Consider the following 21,359-nt stretch of genomic DNA (forward strand, 5'->3'; position numbering starts at 1 on the left):
GGGTTCTCGTCCGATCACCGAAGTTAAGCAGCGTTTTTACGTGCTTAGTACACGGCTCGGTGGCTAACTAAGAAGTCTGCGTGCTGTTGGATTCTTTAATTTTGCCTTTTCCCTTAGTTTTCGGTGTTGCTGCGAGGTAATGATACGGTACAGCACGCTGACCCCTCTCTTGCCTCTCGGGACGCAAATTCGGGAACCTGCGGCCACAGTCAAATGAAAGGGTCCGTTGTGCGTTTGTCGAGTTGGTCTCTCCCAGTCGTTTCTAGCGCCTGTCCTCTACATATACGCCCATTTGCAAGCGTCAGCTTTCGCGTCAGCCGAGCAAAGTCGAGACAAGTCGACACATGGGGACACACGATGCTGTGAATTGCAATCCGTACTAGCCTAGGCGGAGCGGGACGAGTGGCGAAGGAAAACAATTCGTAACACGACAGTTCGGAAATTCGACGATCGCGAGCGTTGGAAACACTCTCCTGAGTAAAGAAGACAACTTCCGTGCGGTGTCCGGGTTTCGAACCCGGGTCAGCTACTTGGGAAGCAATCATGCTGACCGACACACCACCACCGCCTTCTGCTACGCGCTGCTTGCGCCGTGATGTGTCGCCTTCCCTCCTGGCGCCAGAGGCCGAAGGCAATCTCGCTGTAGGCGCTCAACGCCGAGTGGAAGGCGAGCACATCTGAACCCGTTTTCCTGGTGCTGCTAGGGCCATATACTGAAACTGAGCGCAGAACTAACTTTTACTGAAGAATCTGCCCTTTAATGCACATCAGGGCGAACACGAAATTTCTAATATGAAGTACTCACTGACGATCCAAAGACGTTTCAGTATGTACGCGTCGGTACCACCGGGGCAGTGCCTAAGTATTGTAAAGTGAAGGACGACAGTTTGAGCCTCACGGGAAGTATTTCATTGGCTTCCCACGAGTGCGTAATGCACAGCGTGGCTGTTGCTAGGAAACGGCCTTATTTGCCGTTGGCTAATATCTAGTTTTCTTTGCATCATTGTGAAAATGTTCCTATTACTAAATACAGTTTTGCTAGTTACAGTTCAAACTGGAAACGACGGAAGAATGCGGTCCAACGCGCCACATTGGTTCCCGAAAGGGAGGGTGCATTTCCTACGCCACGTCTGACATTGCGTCTTAAATTTTCTAAAACTGACATAATTCCATCCTACCGAAAAAAGAAACAGGTTTCGCAGCGAGGTTCTTTGAGATATTGCTAGAGATTGAAGTCTCTGGAGCTCTTTCCTCGCACGTCAGATTGGCCGAGCGGTCTAAGGCGCCAGATTTAAGCTCTGGTTCCCGTAAGGGAGCGTAGGTGCGAACCACACATCTGACAATGCATTTTAAACATTCTGAAACTAACATACTCCCTTGATCTTTCAGAACAAGTAAATTATGCAGAAACACGCCATGCAGATTTAACTAGAGACGACAGTGACAGCCCGAGCGGTCGAAAAGAAATAGCGGAACATACTTTTCCTGCGTCGAGGTGTAGCTCTTCTCACGGACGTCTCCGTTGTTGTTGTGCTGTGGCCCTGGGTTCCAAGCGACAGCGAGAAAACCTCAACAGCAACGCATACGTGTTTAAATGAATCGAAAGGCCTTAATAAAGATAGATGAAACGGTGGCTCAGGTGCTGGAGTTCTGAAGCGGCCGTATTGCGTGGGCAGTAAGCTCACTAAGTTAGTGTGTCATGCTAACAACGGGAAGGCTATGGGTTAGATCCCACCAAGGGCTATTCCATATTGCTTCCCTAAAAGGCAGCGCGAGAGACTGCCAGGCAAATCCCAAGTGATCTGTACAAGGACTAGGATGTCCGCACGTCTGGAAACGTTCTCGCCGACTTGTGTGCCACGCTGACGACACGGGTTCTCGTCCGATCACCGAAGTTAAGCAGCGTTTTTACGTGCTTAGTACACGGCTCGGTGGCTAACTAAGAAGTCTGCGTGCTGTTGGATTCTTTAATTTTGCCTTTTCCCTTAGTTTTCGGTGTTGCTGCGAGGTAATGATACGGTACAGCACGCTGACCCCTCTCTTGCCTCTCGGGACGCAAATTCGGGAACCTGCGGCCACAGTCAAATGAAAGGGTCCGTTGTGCGTTTGTCGAGTTGGTCTCTCCCAGTCGTTTCTAGCGCCTGTCCTCTACATATACGCCCATTTGCAAGCGTCAGCTTTCGCGTCAGCCGAGCAAAGTCGAGACAAGTCGACACATGGGGACACACGATGCTGTGAATTGCAATCCGTACTAGCCTAGGCGGAGCGGGACGAGTGGCGAAGGAAAACAATTCGTAACACGACAGTTCGGAAATTCGACGATCGCGAGCGTTGGAAACACTCTCCTGAGTAAAGAAGACAACTTCCGTGCGGTGTCCGGGTTTCGAACCCGGGTCAGCTACTTGGGAAGCAATCATGCTGACCGACACACCACCACCGCCTTCTGCTACGCGCTGCTTGCGCCGTGATGTGTCGCCTTCCCTCCTGGCGCCAGAGGCCGAAGGCAATCTCGCTGTAGGCGCTCAACGCCGAGTGGAAGGCGAGCACATCTGAACCCGTTTTCCTGGTGCTGCTAGGGCCATATACTGAAACTGAGCGCAGAACTAACTTTTACTGAAGAATCTGCCCTTTAATGCACATCAGGGCGAACACGAAATTTCTAATATGAAGTACTCACTGACGATCCAAAGACGTTTCAGTATGTACGCGTCGGTACCACCGGGGCAGTGCCTAAGTATTGTAAAGTGAAGGACGACAGTTTGAGCCTCACGGGAAGTATTTCATTGGCTTCCCACGAGTGCGTAATGCACAGCGTGGCTGTTGCTAGGAAACGGCCTTATTTGCCGTTGGCTAATATCTAGTTTTCTTTGCATCATTGTGAAAATGTTCCTATTACTAAATACAGTTTTGCTAGTTACAGTTCAAACTGGAAACGACGGAAGAATGCGGTCCAACGCGCCACATTGGTTCCCGAAAGGGAGGGTGCATTTCCTACGCCACGTCTGACATTGCGTCTTAAATTTTCTAAAACTGACATAATTCCATCCTACCGAAAAAAGAAACAGGTTTCGCAGCGAGGTTCTTTGAGATATTGCTAGAGATTGAAGTCTCTGGAGCTCTTTCCTCGCACGTCAGATTGGCCGAGCGGTCTAAGGCGCCAGATTTAAGCTCTGGTTCCCGTAAGGGAGCGTAGGTGCGAACCACACATCTGACAATGCATTTTAAACATTCTGAAACTAACATACTCCCTTGATCTTTCAGAACAAGTAAATTATGCAGAAACACGCCATGCAGATTTAACTAGAGACGACAGTGACAGCCCGAGCGGTCGAAAAGAAATAGCGGAACATACTTTTCCTGCGTCGAGGTGTAGCTCTTCTCACGGACGTCTCCGTTGTTGTTGTGCTGTGGCCCTGGGTTCCAAGCGACAGCGAGAAAACCTCAACAGCAACGCATACGTGTTTAAATGAATCGAAAGGCCTTAATAAAGATAGATGAAACGGTGGCTCAGGTGCTGGAGTTCTGAAGCGGCCGTATTGCGTGGGCAGTAAGCTCACTAAGTTAGTGTGTCATGCTAACAACGGGAAGGCTATGGGTTAGATCCCACCAAGGGCTATTCCATATTGCTTCCCTAAAAGGCAGCGCGAGAGACTGCCAGGCAAATCCCAAGTGATCTGTACAAGGACTAGGATGTCCGCACGTCTGGAAACGTTCTCGCCGACTTGTGTGCCACGCTGACGACACGGGTTCTCGTCCGATCACCGAAGTTAAGCAGCGTTTTTACGTGCTTAGTACACGGCTCGGTGGCTAACTAAGAAGTCTGCGTGCTGTTGGATTCTTTAATTTTGCCTTTTCCCTTAGTTTTCGGTGTTGCTGCGAGGTAATGATACGGTCCAGCACGCTGACCCCTCTCTTGCCTCTCGGGACGCAAATTCGCGAACCTGCGGCCACAGTCAAATGAAAGGGTCCGTTGTGCGTTTGTCGAGTTGGTCTCTCCCAGTCGTTTCTAGCGCCTGTCCTCTACATATACGCCCATTTGCAAGCGTCAGCTTTCGCGTCAGCCGAGCAAAGTCGAGACAAGTCGACACATGGGGACACACGATGCTGTGAATTGCAATCCGTACTAGCCTACGCGGAGCGGGACGAGTGGCGAAGGAAAACCATTCGTAACACGACAGTTCGGAAATTCGACGATCGCGAGCGTTGGAAACACTCTCCTGAGTAAAGAAGACAACTTCCGTGCGGTGTCCGGGTTTCGAACCCGGGTCAGCTACTTGGGAAGCAATCATGCTGACCGACACACCACCACCGCCTTCTGCTACGCGCTGCTTGCGCCGTGATGTGTCGCCTTCCCTCCTGGCGCCAGAGGCCGAAGGCAATCTCGCTGTAGGCGCTCAACGCCGAGTGGAAGGCGAGCACATCTGAACCCGTTTTCCTGGTGCTGCTAGGGCCATATACTGAAACTGAGCGCAGAACTAACTTTTACTGAAGAATCTGCCCTTTAATGCACATCAGGGCGAACACGAAATTTCTAATATGAAGTACTCACTGACGATCCAAAGACGTTTCAGTATGTACGCGTCGGTACCACCGGGGCAGTGCCTAAGTATTGTAAAGTGAAGGACGACAGTTTGAGCCTCACGGGAAGTATTTCATTGGCTTCCCACGAGTGCGTAATGCACAGCGTGGCTGTTGCTAGGAAACGGCCTTATTTGCCGTTGGCTAATATCTAGTTTTCTTTGCATCATTGTGAAAATGTTCCTATTACTAAATACAGTTTTGCTAGTTACAGTTCAAACTGGAAACGACGGAAGAATGCGGTCCAACGCGCCACATTGGTTCCCGAAAGGGAGGGTGCATTTCCTACGCCACGTCTGACATTGCGTCTTAAATTTTCTAAAACTGACATAATTCCATCCTACCGAAAAAAGAAACAGGTTTCGCAGCGAGGTTCTTTGAGATATTGCTAGAGATTGAAGTCTCTGGAGCTCTTTCCTCGCACGTCAGATTGGCCGAGCGGTCTAAGGCGCCAGATTTAAGCTCTGGTTCCCGTAAGGGAGCGTGGGTGCGAACCACACATCTGACAATGCATTTTAAACATTCTGAAACTAACATACTCCCTTGATCTTTCAGAACAAGTAAATTATGCAGAAACACGCCATGCAGATTTAACTAGAGACGACAGTGACAGCCCGAGCGGTCGAAAAGAAATAGCGGAACATACTTTTCCTGCGTCGAGGTGTAGCTCTTCTCACGGACGTCTCCGTTGTTGTTGTGCTGTGGCCCTGGGTTCCAAGCGACAGCGAGAAAACCTCAACAGCAACGCATACGTGTTTAAATGAATCGAAAGGCCTTAATAAAGATAGATGAAACGGTGGCTCAGGTGCTGGAGTTCTGAAGCGGCCGTATTGCGTGGGCAGTAAGCTCACTAAGTTAGTGTGTCATGCTAACAACGGGAAGGCTATGGGTTAGATCCCACCAAGGGCTATTCCATATTGCTTCCCTAAAAGGCAGCGCGAGAGACTGCCAGGCAAATCCCAAGTGATCTGTACAAGGACTAGGATGTCCGCACGTCTGGAAACGTTCTCGCCGACTTGTGTGCCACGCTGACGACACGGGTTCTCGTCCGATCACCGAAGTTAAGCAGCGTTTTTACGTGCTTAGTACACGGCTCGGTGGCTAACTAAGAAGTCTGCGTGCTGTTGGATTCTTTAATTTTGCCTTTTCCCTTAGTTTTCGGTGTTGCTGCGAGGTAATGATACGGTCCAGCACGCTGACCCCTCTCTTGCCTCTCGGGACGCAAATTCGCGAACCTGCGGCCACAGTCAAATGAAAGGGTCCGTTGTGCGTTTGTCGAGTTGGTCTCTCCCAGTCGTTTCTAGCGCCTGTCCTCTACATATACGCCCATTTGCAAGCGTCAGCTTTCGCGTCAGCCGAGCAAAGTCGAGACAAGTCGACACATGGGGACACACGATGCTGTGAATTGCAATCCGTACTAGCCTAGGCGGAGCGGGACGAGTGGCGAAGGAAAACCATTCGTAACACGACAGTTCGGAAATTCGACGATCCCGAGCGTTGGAAACACTCTCCTGAGTAAAGAAGACAACTTCCGTGCGGTGTCCGGGTTTCGAACCCGGGTCAGCTACTTGGGAAGCAATCATGCTGACCGACACACCACCACCGCCTTCTGCTACGCGCTGCTTGCGCCGTGATGTGTCGCCTTCCCTCCTGGCGCCAGAGGCCGAAGGCAATCTCGCTGTAGGCGCTCAACGCCGAGTGGAAGGCGAGCACATCTGAACCCGTTTTCCTGGTGCTGCTAGGGCCATATACTGAAACTGAGCGCAGAACTAACTTTTACTGAAGAATCTGCCCTTTAATGCACATCAGGGCGAACACGAAATTTCTAATATGAAGTACTCACTGACGATCCAAAGACGTTTCAGTATGTACGCGTCGGTACCACCGGGGCAGTGCCTAAGTATTGTAAAGTGAAGGACGACAGTTTGAGCCTCACGGGAAGTATTTCATTGGCTTCCCACGAGTGCGTAATGCACAGCGTGGCTGTTGCTAGGAAACGGCCTTATTTGCCGTTGGCTAATATCTAGTTTTCTTTGCATCATTGTGAAAATGTTCCTATTACTAAATACAGTTTTGCTAGTTACAGTTCAAACTGGAAACGACGGAAGAATGCGGTCCAACGCGCCACATTGGTTCCCGAAAGGGAGGGTGCATTTCCTACGCCACGTCTGACATTGCGTCTTAAATTTTCTAAAACTGACATAATTCCATCCTACCGAAAAAAGAAACAGGTTTCGCAGCGAGGTTCTTTGAGATATTGCTAGAGATTGAAGTCTCTGGAGCTCTTTCCTCGCACGTCAGATTGGCCGAGCGGTCTAAGGCGCCAGATTTAAGCTCTGGTTCCCGTAAGGGAGCGTGGGTGCGAACCACACATCTGACAATGCATTTTAAACATTCTGAAACTAACATACTCCCTTGATCTTTCAGAACAAGTAAATTATGCAGAAACACGCCATGCAGATTTAACTAGAGACGACAGTGACAGCCCGAGCGGTCGAAAAGAAATAGCGGAACATACTTTTCCTGCGTCGAGGTGTAGCTCTTCTCACGGACGTCTCCGTTGTTGTTGTGCTGTGGCCCTGGGTTCCAAGCGACAGCGAGAAAACCTCAACAGCAACGCATACGTGTTTAAATGAATCGAAAGGCCTTAATAAAGATAGATGAAACGGTGGCTCAGGTGCTGGAGTTCTGAAGCGGCCGTATTGCGTGGGCAGTAAGCTCACTAAGTTAGTGTGTCATGCTAACAACGGGAAGGCTATGGGTTAGATCCCACCAAGGGCTATTCCATATTGCTTCCCTAAAAGGCAGCGCGAGAGACTGCCAGGCAAATCCCAAGTGATCTGTACAAGGACTAGGATGTCCGCACGTCTGGAAACGTTCTCGCCGACTTGTGTGCCACGCTGACGACACGGGTTCTCGTCCGATCACCGAAGTTAAGCAGCGTTTTTACGTGCTTAGTACACGGCTCGGTGGCTAACTAAGAAGTCTGCGTGCTGTTGGATTCTTTAATTTTGCCTTTTCCCTTAGTTTTCGGTGTTGCTGCGAGGTAATGATACGGTACAGCACGCTGACCCCTCTCTTGCCTCTCGGGACGCAAATTCGGGAACCTGCGGCCACAGTCAAATGAAAGGGTCCGTTGTGCGTTTGTCGAGTTGGTCTCTCCCAGTCGTTTCTAGCGCCTGTCCTCTACATATACGCCCATTTGCAAGCGTCAGCTTTCGCGTCAGCCGAGCAAAGTCGAGACAAGTCGACACATGGGGACACACGATGCTGTGAATTGCAATCCGTACTAGCCTAGGCGGAGCGGGACGAGTGGCGAAGGAAAACAATTCGTAACACGACAGTTCGGAAATTCGACGATCGCGAGCGTTGGAAACACTCTCCTGAGTAAAGAAGACAACTTCCGTGCGGTGTCCGGGTTTCGAACCCGGGTCAGCTACTTGGGAAGCAATCATGCTGACCGACACACCACCACCGCCTTCTGCTACGCGCTGCTTGCGCCGTGATGTGTCGCCTTCCCTCCTGGCGCCAGAGGCCGAAGGCAATCTCGCTGTAGGCGCTCAACGCCGAGTGGAAGGCGAGCACATCTGAACCCGTTTTCCTGGTGCTGCTAGGGCCATATACTGAAACTGAGCGCAGAACTAACTTTTACTGAAGAATCTGCCCTTTAATGCACATCAGGGCGAACACGAAATTTCTAATATGAAGTACTCACTGACGATCCAAAGACGTTTCAGTATGTACGCGTCGGTACCACCGGGGCAGTGCCTAAGTATTGTAAAGTGAAGGACGACAGTTTGAGCCTCACGGGAAGTATTTCATTGGCTTCCCACGAGTGCGTAATGCACAGCGTGGCTGTTGCTAGGAAACGGCCTTATTTGCCGTTGGCTAATATCTAGTTTTCTTTGCATCATTGTGAAAATGTTCCTATTACTAAATACAGTTTTGCCAGTTACAGTTCAAACTGGAAACGACGGAAGAATGCGGTCCAACGCGCCACATTGGTTCCCGAAAGGGAGGGTGCATTTCCTACGCCACGTCTGACATTGCGTCTTAAATTTTCTAAAACTGACATAATTCCATCCTACCGAAAAAAGAAACAGGTTTCGCAGCGAGGTTCTTTGAGATATTGCTAGAGATTGAAGTCTCTGGAGCTCTTTCCTCGCACGTCAGATTGGCCGAGCGGTCTAAGGCGCCAGATTTAAGCTCTGGTTCCCGTAAGGGAGCGTGGGTGCGAACCACACATCTGACAATGCATTTTAAACATTCTGAAACTAACATACTCCCTTGATCTTTCAGAACAAGTAAATTATGCAGAAACACGCCATGCAGATTTAACTAGAGACGACAGTGACAGCCCGAGCGGTCGAAAAGAAATAGCGGAACATACTTTTCCTGCGTCGAGGTGTAGCTCTTCTCACGGACGTCTCCGTTGTTGTTGTGCTGTGGCCCTGGGTTCCAAGCGACAGCGAGAAAACCTCAACAGCAACGCATACGTGTTTAAATGAATCGAAAGGCCTTAATAAAGATAGATGAAACGGTGGCTCAGGTGCTGGAGTTCTGAAGCGGCCGTATTGCGTGGGCAGTAAGCTCACTAAGTTAGTGTGTCATGCTAACAACGGGAAGGCTATGGGTTAGATCCCACCAAGGGCTATTCCATATTGCTTCCCTAAAAGGCAGCGCGAGAGACTGCCAGGCAAATCCCAAGTGATCTGTACAAGGACTAGGATGTCCGCACGTCTGGAAACGTTCTCGCCGACTTGTGTGCCACGCTGACGACACGGGTTCTCGTCCGATCACCGAAGTTAAGCAGCGTTTTTACGTGCTTAGTACACGGCTCGGTGGCTAACTAAGAAGTCTGCGTGCTGTTGGATTCTTTAATTTTGCCTTTTCCCTTAGTTTTCGGTGTTGCTGCGAGGTAATGATACGGTCCAGCACGCTGACCCCTCTCTTGCCTCTCGGGACGCAAATTCGCGAACCTGCGGCCACAGTCAAATGAAAGGGTCCGTTGTGCGTTTGTCGAGTTGGTTTCTCCCAGTCGTTTCTAGCGCCTGTCCTCTACATATACGCCCATTTGCAAGCGTCAGCTTTCGCGTCAGCCGAGCAAAGTCGAGACAAGTCGACACATGGGGACACACGATGCTGTGAATTGCAATCCGTACTAGCCTACGCGGAGCGGGACGAGTGGCGAAGGAAAACCATTCGTAACACGACAGTTCGGAAATTCGACGATCGCGAGCGTTGGAAACACTCTCCTGAGTAAAGAAGACAACTTCCGTGCGGTGTCCGGGTTTCGAACCCGGGTCAGCTACTTGGGAAGCAATCATGCTGACCGACACACCACCACCGCCTTCTGCTACGCGCTGCTTGCGCCGTGATGTGTCGCCTTCCCTCCTGGCGCCAGAGGCCGAAGGCAATCTCGCTGTAGGCGCTCAACGCCGAGTGGAAGGCGAGCACATCTGAACCCGTTTTCCTGGTGCTGCTAGGGCCATATACTGAAACTGAGCGCAGAACTAACTTTTACTGAAGAATCTGCCCTTTAATGCACATCAGGGCGAACACGAAATTTCTAATATGAAGTACTCACTGACGATCCAAAGACGTTTCAGTATGTACGCGTCGGTACCACCGGGGCAGTGCCTAAGTATTGTAAAGTGAAGGACGACAGTTTGAGCCTCACGGGAAGTATTTCATTGGCTTCCCACGAGTGCGTAATGCACAGCGTGGCTGTTGCTAGGAAACGGCCTTATTTGCCGTTGGCTAATATCTAGTTTTCTTTGCATCATTGTGAAAATGTTCCTATTACTAAATACAGTTTTGCTAGTTACAGTTCAAACTGGAAACGACGGAAGAATGCGGTCCAACGCGCCACATTGGTTCCCGAAAGGGAGGGTGCATTTCCTACGCCACGTCTGACATTGCGTCTTAAATTTTCTAAAACTGACATAATTCCATCCTACCGAAAAAAGAAACAGGTTTCGCAGCGAGGTTCTTTGAGATATTGCTAGAGATTGAAGTCTCTGGAGCTCTTTCCTCGCACGTCAGATTGGCCGAGCGGTCTAAGGCGCCAGATTTAAGCTCTGGTTCCCGTAAGGGAGCGTGGGTGCGAACCACACATCTGACAATGCATTTTAAACATTCTGAAACTAACATACTCCCTTGATCTTTCAGAACAAGTAAATTATGCAGAAACACGCCATGCAGATTTAACTAGAGACGACAGTGACAGCCCGAGCGGTCGAAAAGAAATAGCGGAACATACTTTTCCTGCGTCGAGGTGTAGCTCTTCTCACGGACGTCTCCGTTGTTGTTGTGCTGTGGCCCTGGGTTCCAAGCGACAGCGAGAAAACCTCAACAGCAACGCATACGTGTTTAAATGAATCGAAAGGCCTTAATAAAGATAGATGAAACGGTGGCTCAGGTGCTGGAGTTCTGAAGCGGCCGTATTGCGTGGGCAGTAAGCTCACTAAGTTAGTGTGTCATGCTAACAACGGGAAGGCTATGGGTTAGATCCCACCAAGGGCTATTCCATATTGCTTCCCTAAAAGGCAGCGCGAGAGACTGCCAGGCAAATCCCAAGTGATCTGTACAAGGACTAGGATGTCCGCACGTCTGGAAACGTTCTCGCCGACTTGTGTGCCACGCTGACGACACGGGTTCTCGTCCGATCACCGAAGTTAAGCAGCGTTTTTACGTGCTTAGTACACGGCTCGGTGGCTAACTAAGAAGTCTGCGTGCTGTTGGATTCTTTAATTTTGCCTTTTCCCTTAGTTTTCGGTGTTGCTGCGAGGTAATGATACGGTCCAGCACGCTGACCCCTCTCTTGCCTCTCGGGACGCAAATTCGCGAACCTGCGGCCACAGTCAAATGAAAGGGTCCGTTGTGCGTTTGTCGAGTTGGTTTCTCCCAGTCGTTTCTAGCGCCTGTCCTCTACATATACGCCCATTTGCAAGCGTCAGCTTTCGCGTCAGCCGAGCAAAGTCGAGACAAGTCGACACATGGGGACACACGATGCTGTGAATTGCAATCCGTACTAGCCTACGCGGAGCGGGACGAGTGGCGAAGGAAAACCATTCGTAACACGACAGTTCGGAAATTCGACGATCGCGAGCGTTGGAAACACTCTCCTGAGTAAAGAAGACAACTTCCGTGCGGTGTCCGGGTTTCGAACCCGGGTCAGCTACTTGGGAAGCAATCATGCTGACCGACACACCACCACCGCCTTCTGCTACGCGCTGCTTGCGCCGTGATGTGTCGCCTTCCCTCCTGGCGCCAGAGGCCGAAGGCAATCTCGCTGTAGGCGCTCAACGCCGAGTGGAAGGCGAGCACATCTGAACCCGTTTTCCTGGTGCTGCTAGGGCCATATACTGAAACTGAGCGCAGAACTAACTTTTACTGAAGAATCTGCCCTTTAATGCACATCAGGGCGAACACGAAATTTCTAATATGAAGTACTCACTGACGATCCAAAGACGTTTCAGTATGTACGCGTCGGTACCACCGGGGCAGTGCCTAAGTATTGTAAAGTGAAGGACGACAGTTTGAGCCTCACGGGAAGTATTTCATTGGCTTCCCACGAGTGCGTAATGCACAGCGTGGCTGTTGCTAGGAAACGGCCTTATTTGCCGTTGGCTAATATCTAGTTTTCTTTGCATCATTGTGAAAATGTTCCTATTACTAAATACAGTTTTGCTAGTTACAGTTCAAACTGGAAACGACGGAAGAATGCGGTCCAACGCGCCACATTGGTTCCCGAAAGGGAGGGTGCATTTCCTACGCCACGTCTGACATTGCGTCTTAAATTTTCTAAAACTGACATAATTCCATCCTACCGAAAAAAGAAACAGGTTTCGCAGCGAGGTTCTTTGAGATATTGCTAGAGATTGAAGTCTCTGGAGCTCTTTCCTCGCACGTCAGATTGGCCGAGCGGTCTAAGGCGCCAGATTTAAGCTCTGGTTCCCGTAAGGGAGCGTGGGTGCGAACCACACATCTGACAATGCATTTTAAACATTCTGAAACTAACATACTCCCTTGATCTTTCAGAACAAGTAAATTATGCAGAAACACGCCATGCAGATTTAACTAGAGACGACAGTGACAGCCCGAGCGGTCGAAAAGAAATAGCGGAACATACTTTTCCTGCGTCGAGGTGTAGCTCTTCTCACGGACGTCTCCGTTGTTGTTGTGCTGTGGCCCTGGGTTCCAAGCGACAGCGAGAAAACCTCAACAGCAACGCATACGTGTTTAAATGAATCGAAAGGCCTTAATAAAGATAGATGAAACGGTGGCTCAGGTGCTGGAGTTCTGAAGCGGCCGTATTGCGTGGGCAGTAAGCTCACTAAGTTAGTGTGTCATGCTAACAACGGGAAGGCTATGGGTTAGATCCCACCAAGGGCTATTCCATATTGCTTCCCTAAAAGGCAGCGCGAGAGACTGCCAGGCAAATCCCAAGTGATCTGTACAAGGACTAGGATGTCCGCACGTCTGGAAACGTTCTCGCCGACTTGTGTGCCACGCTGACGACACGGGTTCTCGTCCGATCACCGAAGTTAAGCAGCGTTTTTACGTGCTTAGTACACGGCTCGGTGGCTAACTAGGAAGTCTGCGTGCTGTTGGATTCTTTAATTTTGCCTTTTCCCTTAGTTTTCGGTGTTGCTGCGAGGTAATGATACGGTCCAGCACGCTGACCCCTCTCTTGCCTCTCGGGACGCAAATTCGCGAACCTGCGGCCACAGTCAAATGAAAGGGTCCGTTGTGCGTTTGTCGAGTTGGTCTCTCCCAGTCGTTTCTAGCGCCTGTCCTCTACATATACGCCCATTTGCAAGCGTCAGCTTTCGCGTCAGCCGAGCAAAGTCGAGACAAGTCGACACATGGGGACACACGATGCTGTGAATTGCAATCCGTACTAGCCTAGGCGGAGCGGGACGAGTGGCGAAGGAAAACCATTCGTAACACGACAGTTCGGAAATTCGACGATCGCGAGCGTTGGAAACACTCTCCTGAGTAAAGAAGACAACTTCCGTGCGGTGTCCGGGTTTCGAACCCGGGTCAGCTACTTGGGAAGCAATCATGCTGACCGACACACCACCACCGCCTTCTGCTACGCGCTGCTTGCGCCGTGATGTGTCGCCTTCCCTCCTGGCGCCAGAGGCCGAAGGCAATCTCGCTGTAGGCGCTCAACGCCGAGTGGAAGGCGAGCACATCTGAACCCGTTTTCCTGGTGCTGCTAGGGCCATATACTGAAACTGAGCGCAGAACTAACTTTTACTGAAGAATCTGCCCTTTAATGCACATCAGGGCGAACACGAAATTTCTAATATGAAGTACTCACTGACGATCCAAAGACGTTTCAGTATGTACGCGTCGGTACCACCGGGGCAGTGCCTAAGTATTGTAAAGTGAAGGACGACAGTTTGAGCCTCACGGGAAGTATTTCATTGGCTTCCCACGAGTGCGTAATGCACAGCGTGGCTGTTGCTAGGAAACGGCCTTATTTGCCGTTGGCTAATATCTAGTTTTCTTTGCATCATTGTGAAAATGTTCCTATTACTAAATACAGTTTTGCTAGTTACAGTTCAAACTGGAAACGACGGAAGAATGCGGTCCAACGCGCCACATTGGTTCCCGAAAGGGAGGGTGCATTTCCTACGCCACGTCTGACATTGCGTCTTAAATTTTCTAAAACTGACATAATTCCATCCTACCGAAAAAAGAAACAGGTTTCGCAGCGAGGTTCTTTGAGATATTGCTAGAGATTGAAGTCTCTGGAGCTCTTTCCTCGCACGTCAGATTGGCCGAGCGGTCTAAGGCGCCAGATTTAAGCTCTGGTTCCCGTAAGGGAGCGTGGGTGCGAACCACACATCTGACAATGCATTTTAAACATTCTGAAACTAACATACTCCCTTGATCTTTCAGAACAAGTAAATTATGCAGAAACACGCCATGCAGATTTAACTAGAGACGACAGTGACAGCCCGAGCGGTCGAAAAGAAATAGCGGAACATACTTTTCCTGCGTCGAGGTGTAGCTCTTCTCACGGACGTCTCCGTTGTTGTTGTGCTGTGGCCCTGGGTTCCAAGCGACAGCGAGAAAACCTCAACAGCAACGCATACGTGTTTAAATGAATCGAAAGGCCTTAATAAAGATAGATGAAACGGTGGCTCAGGTGCTGGAGTTCTGAAGCGGCCGTATTGCGTGGGCAGTAAGCTCACTAAGTTAGTGTGTCATGCTAACAACGGGAAGGCTATGGGTTAGATCCCACCAAGGGCTATTCCATATTGCTTCCCTAAAAGGCAGCGCGAGAGACTGCCAGGCAAATCCCAAGTGATCTGTACAAGGACTAGGATGTCCGCGCGTCTGGAAACGTTCTCGCCGACTTGTGTGCCACGCTGACGACACGGGTTCTCGTCCGATCACCGAAGTTAAGCAGCGTTTTTACGTGCTTAGTACACGGCTCGGTGGCTAACTAAGAAGTCTGCGTGCTGTTGGATTCTTTAATTTTGCCTTTTCCCTTAGTTTTCGGTGTTGCTGCGAGGTAATGATACGGTCCAGCACGCTGACCCCTCTCTTGCCTCTCGGGACGCAAATTCGCGAACCTGCGGCCACAGTCAAATGAAAGGGTCCGTTGTGCGTTTGTCGAGTTGGTCTCTCCCAGTCGTTTCTAGCGCCTGTCCTCTACATATACGCCCATTTGCAAGCGTCAGCTTTCGCGTCAGCCGAGCAAAGTCGAGACAAGTCGACACATGGGGACACACGATGCTGTGAATTGCAATCCGTACTAGCCTAGGCGGAGCGGGACGAGTGGCGAAGGAAAACCATTCGTAACACGACAGTTCGGAAATTCGACGATCGCGAGCGTTGGAAACACTCTCCTGAGTAAAGAAGACAACTTCCGTGCGGTGTCCGGGTTTCGAACCCGGGTCAGCTACTTGGGAAGCAATCATGCTGACCGACACACCACCACCGCCTTCTGCTACGCGCTGCTTGCGCCGTGATGTGTCGCCTTCCCTCCTGGCGCCAGAGGCCGAAGGCAATCTCGCTGTAGGCGCTCAACGCCGAGTGGAAGGCGAGCACATCTGAACCCGTTTTCCTGGTGCTGCTAGGGCCATATACTGAAACTGAGCGCAGAACTAACTTTTACTGAAGAATCTGCCCTTTAATGCACATCAGGGCGAACACGAAATTTCTAATATGAAGTACTCACTGACGATCCAAAGACGTTTCAGTATGTACGCGTCGGTACCACCGGGGCAGTGCCTAAGTATTGTAAAGTGAAGGACGACAGTTTGAGCCTCACGGGAAGTATTTCATTGGCTTCCCACGAGTGCGTAATGCACAGCGTGGCTGTTGCTAGGAAACGGCCTTATTTGCCGTTGGCTAATATCTAGTTTTCTTTGCATCATTGTGAAAATGTTCCTATTACTAAATACAGTTTTGCTAGTTACAGTTCAAACTGGAAACGACGGAAGAATGCGGTCCAACGCGCCACATTGGTTCCCGAAAGGGAGGGTGCATTTCCTACGCCACGTCTGACATTGCGTCTTAAATTTTCTAAAACTGACATAATTCCATCCTACCGAAAAAAGAAACAGGTTTCGCAGCGAGGTTCTTTGAGATATTGCTAGAGATTGAAGTCTCTGGAGCTCTTTCCTCGCACGTCAGATTGGCCGAGCGGTCTAAGGCGCCAGATTTAAGCTCTGGTTCCCGTAAGGGAGCGTGGGTGCGAACCACACATCTGACAATGCATTTTAAACATTCTGAAACTAACATACTCCCTTGATCTTTCAGAACAAGTAAATTATGCAGAAACACGCCATGCAGATTTAACTAGAGACGACAGTGACAGCCCGAGCGGTCGAAAAGAAATAGCGGAACATACTTTTCCTGCGTCGAGGTGTAGCTCTTCTCACGGACGTCTCCGTTGTTGTTGTGCTGTGGCCCTGGGTTCCAAGCGACAGCGAGAAAACCTCAACAGCAACGCATACGTGTTTAAATGAATCGAAAGGCCTTAATAAAGATAGATGAAACGGTGGCTCAGGTGCTGGAGTTCTGAAGCGGCCGTATTGCGTGGGCAGTAAGCTCACTAAGTTAGTGTGTCATGCTAACAACGGGAAGGCTATGGGTTAGATCCCACCAAGGGCTATTCCATATTGCTTCCCTAAAAGGCAGCGCGAGAGACTGCCAGGCAAATCCCAAGTGATCTGTACAAGGACTAGGATGTCCGCGCGTCTGGAAACGTTCTCGCCGACTTGTGTGCCACGCTGACGACACGGGTTCTCGTCCGATCACCGAAGTTAAGCAGCGTTTTTACGTGCTTAGTACACGGCTCGGTGGCTAACTAAGAAGTCTGCGTGCTGTTGGATTCTTTAATTTTGCCTTTTCCCTTAGTTTTCGGTGTTGCTGCGAGGTAATGATACGGTCCAGCACGCTGACCCCTCTCTTGCCTCTCGGGACGCAAATTCGCGAACCTGCGGCCACAGTCAAATGAAAGGGTCCGTTGTGCGTTTGTCGAGTTGGTCTCTCCCAGTCGTTTCTAGCGCCTGTCCTCTACATATACGCCCATTTGCAAGCGTCAGCTTTCGCGTCAGCCGAGCAAAGTCGAGACAAGTCGACACATGGGGACACACGATGCTGTGAATTGCAATCCGTACTAGCCTACGCGGAGCGGGACGAGTGGCGAAGGAAAACCATTCGTAACACGACAGTTCGGAAATTCGACGATCGCGAGCGTTGGAAACACTCTCCTGAGTAAAGAAGACAACTTCCGTGCGGTGTCCGGGTTTCGAACCCGGGTCAGCTACTTGGGAAGCAATCATGCTGACCGACACACCACCACCGCCTTCTGCTACGCGCTGCTTGCGCCGTGATGTGTCGCCTTCCCTCCTGGCGCCAGAGGCCGAAGGCAATCTCGCTGTAGGCGCTCAACGCCGAGTGGAAGGCGAGCACATCTGAACCCGTTTTCCTGGTGCTGCTAGGGCCATATACTGAAACTGAGCGCAGAACTAACTTTTACTGAAGAATCTGCCCTTTAATGCACATCAGGGCGAACACGAAATTTCTAATATGAAGTACTCACTGACGATCCAAAGACGTTTCAGTATGTACGCGTCGGTACCACCGGGGCAGTGCCTAAGTATTGTAAAGTGAAGGACGACAGTTTGAGCCTCACGGGAAGTATTTCATTGGCTTCCCACGAGTGCGTAATGCACAGCGTGGCTGTTGCTAGGAAACGGCCTTATTTGCCGTTGGCTAATATCTAGTTTTCTTTGCATCATTGTGAAAATGTTCCTATTACTAAATACAGTTTTGCTAGTTACAGTTCAAACTGGAAACGACGGAAGAATGCGGTCCAACGCGCCACATTGGTTCCCGAAAGGGAGGGTGCATTTCCTACGCCACGTCTGACATTGCGTCTTAAATTTTCTAAAACTGACATAATTCCATCCTACCGAAAAAAGAAACAGGTTTCGCAGCGAGGTTCTTTGAGATATTGCTAGAGATTGAAGTCTCTGGAGCTCTTTCCTCGCACGTCAGATTGGCCGAGCGGTCTAAGGCGCCAGATTTAAGCTCTGGTTCCCGTAAGGGAGCGTGGGTGCGAACCACACATCTGACAATGCATTTTAAACATTCTGAAACTAACATACTCCCTTGATCTTTCAGAACAAGTAAATTATGCAGAAACACGCCATGCAGATTTAACTAGAGACGACAGTGACAGCCCGAGCGGTCGAAAAGAAATAGCGGAACATACTTTTCCTGCGTCGAGGTGTAGCTCTTCTCACGGACGTCTCCGTTGTTGTTGTGCTGTGGCCCTGGGTTCCAAGCGACAGCGAGAAAACCTCAACAGCAACGCATACGTGTTTAAATGAATCGAAAGGCCTTAATAAAGATAGATGAAACGGTGGCTCAGGTGCTGGAGTTCTGAAGCGGCCGTATTGCGTGGGCAGTAAGCTCACTAAGTTAGTGTGTCATGCTAACAACGGGAAGGCTATGGGTTAGATCCCACCAAGGGCTATTCCATATTGCTTCCCTAAAAGGCAGCGCGAGAGACTGCCAGGCAAATCCCAAGTGATCTGTACAAGGACTAGGATGTCCGCGCGTCTGGAAACGTTCTCGCCGACTTGTGTGCCACGCTGACGACACGGGTTCTCGTCCGATCACCGAAGTTAAGCAGCGTTTTTACGTGCTTAGTACACGGCTCGGTGGCTAACTAAGAAGTCTGCGTGCTGTTGGATTCTTTAATTTTGCCTTTTCCCTTAGTTTTCGGTGTTGCTGCGAGGTAATGATACGGTCCAGCACGCTGACCCCTCTCTTGCCTCTCGGGACGCAAATTCGCGAACCTGCGGCCACAGTCAAATGAAAGGGTCCGTTGTGCGTTTGTCGAGTTGGTCTCTCCCAGTCGTTTCTAGCGCCTGTCCTCTACATATACGCCCATTTGCAAGCGTCAGCTTTCGCGTCAGCCGAGCAAAGTCGAGACAAGTCGACACATGGGGACACACGATGCTGTGAATTGCAATCCGTACTAGCCTACGCGGAGCGGGACGAGTGGCGAAGGAAAACCATTCGTAACACGACAGTTCGGAAATTCGACGATCGCGAGCGTTGGAAACACTCTCCTGAGTAAAGAAGACAACTTCCGTGCGGTGTCCGGGTTTCGAACCCGGGTCAGCTACTTGGGAAGCAATCATGCTGACCGACACACCACCACCGCCTTCTGCTACGCGCTGCTTGCGCCGTGATGTGTCGCCTTCCCTCCTGGCGCCAGAGGCCGAAGGCAATCTCGCTGTAGGCGCTCAACGCCGAGTGGAAGGCGAGCACATCTGAACCCGTTTTCCTGGTGCTGCTAGGGCCATATACTGAAACTGAGCGCAGAACTAACTTTTACTGAAGAATCTGCCCTTTAATGCACATCAGGGCGAACACGAAATTTCTAATATGAAGTACTCACTGACGATCCAAAGACGTTTCAGTATGTACGCGTCGGTACCACCGGGGCAGTGCCTAAGTATTGTAAAGTGAAGGACGACAGTTTGAGCCTCACGGGAAGTATTTCATTGGCTTCCCACGAGTGCGTAATGCACAGCGTGGCTGTTGCTAGGAAACGGCCTTATTTGCCGTTGGCTAATATCTAGTTTTCTTTGCATCATTGTGAAAATGTTCCTATTACTAAATACAGTTTTGCTAGTTACAGTTCAAACTGGAAACGACGGAAGAATGCGGTCCAACGCGCCACATTGGTTCCCGAAAGGGAGGGTGCATTTCCTACGCCACGTCTGACATTGCGTCTTAAATTTTCTAAAACTGACATAATTCCATCCTACCGAAAAAAGAAACAGGTTTCGCAGCGAGGTTCTTTGAGATATTGCTAGAGATTGAAGTCTCTGGAGCTCTTTCCTCGCACGTCAGATTGGCCGAGCGGTCTAAGGCGCCAGATTTAAGCTCTGGTTCCCGTAAGGGAGCGTGGGTGCGAACCACACATCTGACAATGCATTTTAAACATTCTGAAACTAACATACTCCCTTGATCTTTCAGAACAAGTAAATTATGCAGAAACACGCCATGCAGATTTAACTAGAGACGACAGTGACAGCCCGAGCGGTCGAAAAGAAATAGCGGAACATACTTTTCCTGCGTCGAGGTGTAGCTCTTCTCACGGACGTCTCCGTTGTTGTTGTGCTGTGGCCCTGGGTTCCAAGCGACAGCGAGAAAACCTCAACAGCAACGCATACGTGTTTAAATGAATCGAAAGGCCTTAATAAAGATAGATGAAACGGTGGCTCAGGTGCTGGAGTTCTGAAGCGGCCGTATTGCGTGGGCAGTAAGCTCACTAAGTTAGTGTGTCATGCTAACAACGGGAAGGCTATGGGTTAGATCCCACCAAGGGCTATTCCATATTGCTTCCCTAAAAGGCAGCGCGAGAGACTGCCAGGCAAATCCCAAGTGATCTGTACAAGGACTAGGATGTCCGCACGTCTGGAAACGTTCTCGCCGACTTGTGTGCCACGCTGACGACACGGGTTCTCGTCCGATCACCGAAGTTAAGCAGCGTTTTTACGTGCTTAGTACACGGCTCGGTGGCTAACTAAGAAGTCTGCGTGCTGTTGGATTCTTTAATTTTGCCTTTTCCCTTAGTTTTCGGTGTTGCTGCGAGGTAATGATACGGTCCAGCACGCTGACCCCTCTCTTGCCTTTCGGGACGCAAATTCGCGAACCTGCGGCCACAGTCAAATGAAAGGGTCCGTTGTGCGTTTGTCGAGTTGGTCTCTCCCAGTCGTTTCTAGCGCCTGTCCTCTACATATACGCCCATTTGCAAGCGTCAGCTTTCGCGTCAGCCGAGCAAAGTCGAGACAAGTCGACACATGGGGACACACGATGCTGTGAATTGCAATCCGTACTAGCCTACGCGGAGCGGGACGAGTGGCGAAGGAAAACCATTCGTAACACGACAGTTCGGAAATTCGACGATCGCGAGCGTTGGAAACACTCTCCTGAGTAAAGAAGACAACTTCCGTGCGGTGTCCGGGTTTCGAACCCGGGTCAGCTACTTGGGAAGCAATCATGCTGACCGACACACCACCACCGCCTTCTGCTACGCGCTGCTTGCGCCGTGATGTGTCGCCTTCCCTCCTGGCGCCAGAGGCCGAAGGCAATCTCGCTGTAGGCGCTCAACGCCGAGTGGAAGGCGAGCACATCTGAACCCGTTTTCCTGGTGCTGCTAGGGCCATATACTGAAACTGAGCGCAGAACTAACTTTTACTGAAGAATCTGCCCTTTAATGCACA

At 50.3% G+C, this 21,359-nt stretch overlaps 9 non-coding genes across 9 annotated transcripts; all 9 read left to right on the forward strand.

Moving 5' to 3' along the window:
* The first annotated feature begins 5,002 nt into the window (after positions 1-5,002).
* Trnal-uaa lies at positions 5,003-5,086 on the forward strand. The gene has a single exon. It is a non-coding gene; the product is annotated as a tRNA-Leu (tRNA).
* A 1,788-nt stretch (positions 5,087-6,874) lies between these two features.
* On the forward strand, positions 6,875-6,958 carry Trnal-uaa. The gene has a single exon. It is a non-coding gene; the product is annotated as a tRNA-Leu (tRNA).
* A 1,788-nt stretch (positions 6,959-8,746) lies between these two features.
* On the forward strand, positions 8,747-8,830 carry Trnal-uaa. The gene has a single exon. It is a non-coding gene; the product is annotated as a tRNA-Leu (tRNA).
* A 1,788-nt stretch (positions 8,831-10,618) lies between these two features.
* Trnal-uaa lies at positions 10,619-10,702 on the forward strand. The gene has a single exon. It is a non-coding gene; the product is annotated as a tRNA-Leu (tRNA).
* A 1,788-nt stretch (positions 10,703-12,490) lies between these two features.
* Positions 12,491-12,574, forward strand: Trnal-uaa. The gene has a single exon. It is a non-coding gene; the product is annotated as a tRNA-Leu (tRNA).
* A 1,788-nt stretch (positions 12,575-14,362) lies between these two features.
* On the forward strand, positions 14,363-14,446 carry Trnal-uaa. The gene has a single exon. It is a non-coding gene; the product is annotated as a tRNA-Leu (tRNA).
* Positions 14,447-16,234: 1,788 nt separating this feature from the next.
* Trnal-uaa lies at positions 16,235-16,318 on the forward strand. The gene has a single exon. It is a non-coding gene; the product is annotated as a tRNA-Leu (tRNA).
* Positions 16,319-18,106: 1,788 nt separating this feature from the next.
* On the forward strand, positions 18,107-18,190 carry Trnal-uaa. Its single transcript has one exon. It is a non-coding gene; the product is annotated as a tRNA-Leu (tRNA).
* A 1,788-nt stretch (positions 18,191-19,978) lies between these two features.
* On the forward strand, positions 19,979-20,062 carry Trnal-uaa. The gene has a single exon. It is a non-coding gene; the product is annotated as a tRNA-Leu (tRNA).
* Positions 20,063-21,359: the final 1,297 nt, after the last annotated feature.

This window comes from Schistocerca americana, chromosome 7, assembly GCF_021461395.2.
Source record: "Schistocerca americana isolate TAMUIC-IGC-003095 chromosome 7, iqSchAmer2.1, whole genome shotgun sequence".
Taxonomy (NCBI): domain Eukaryota; kingdom Metazoa; phylum Arthropoda; class Insecta; order Orthoptera; family Acrididae; genus Schistocerca; species Schistocerca americana.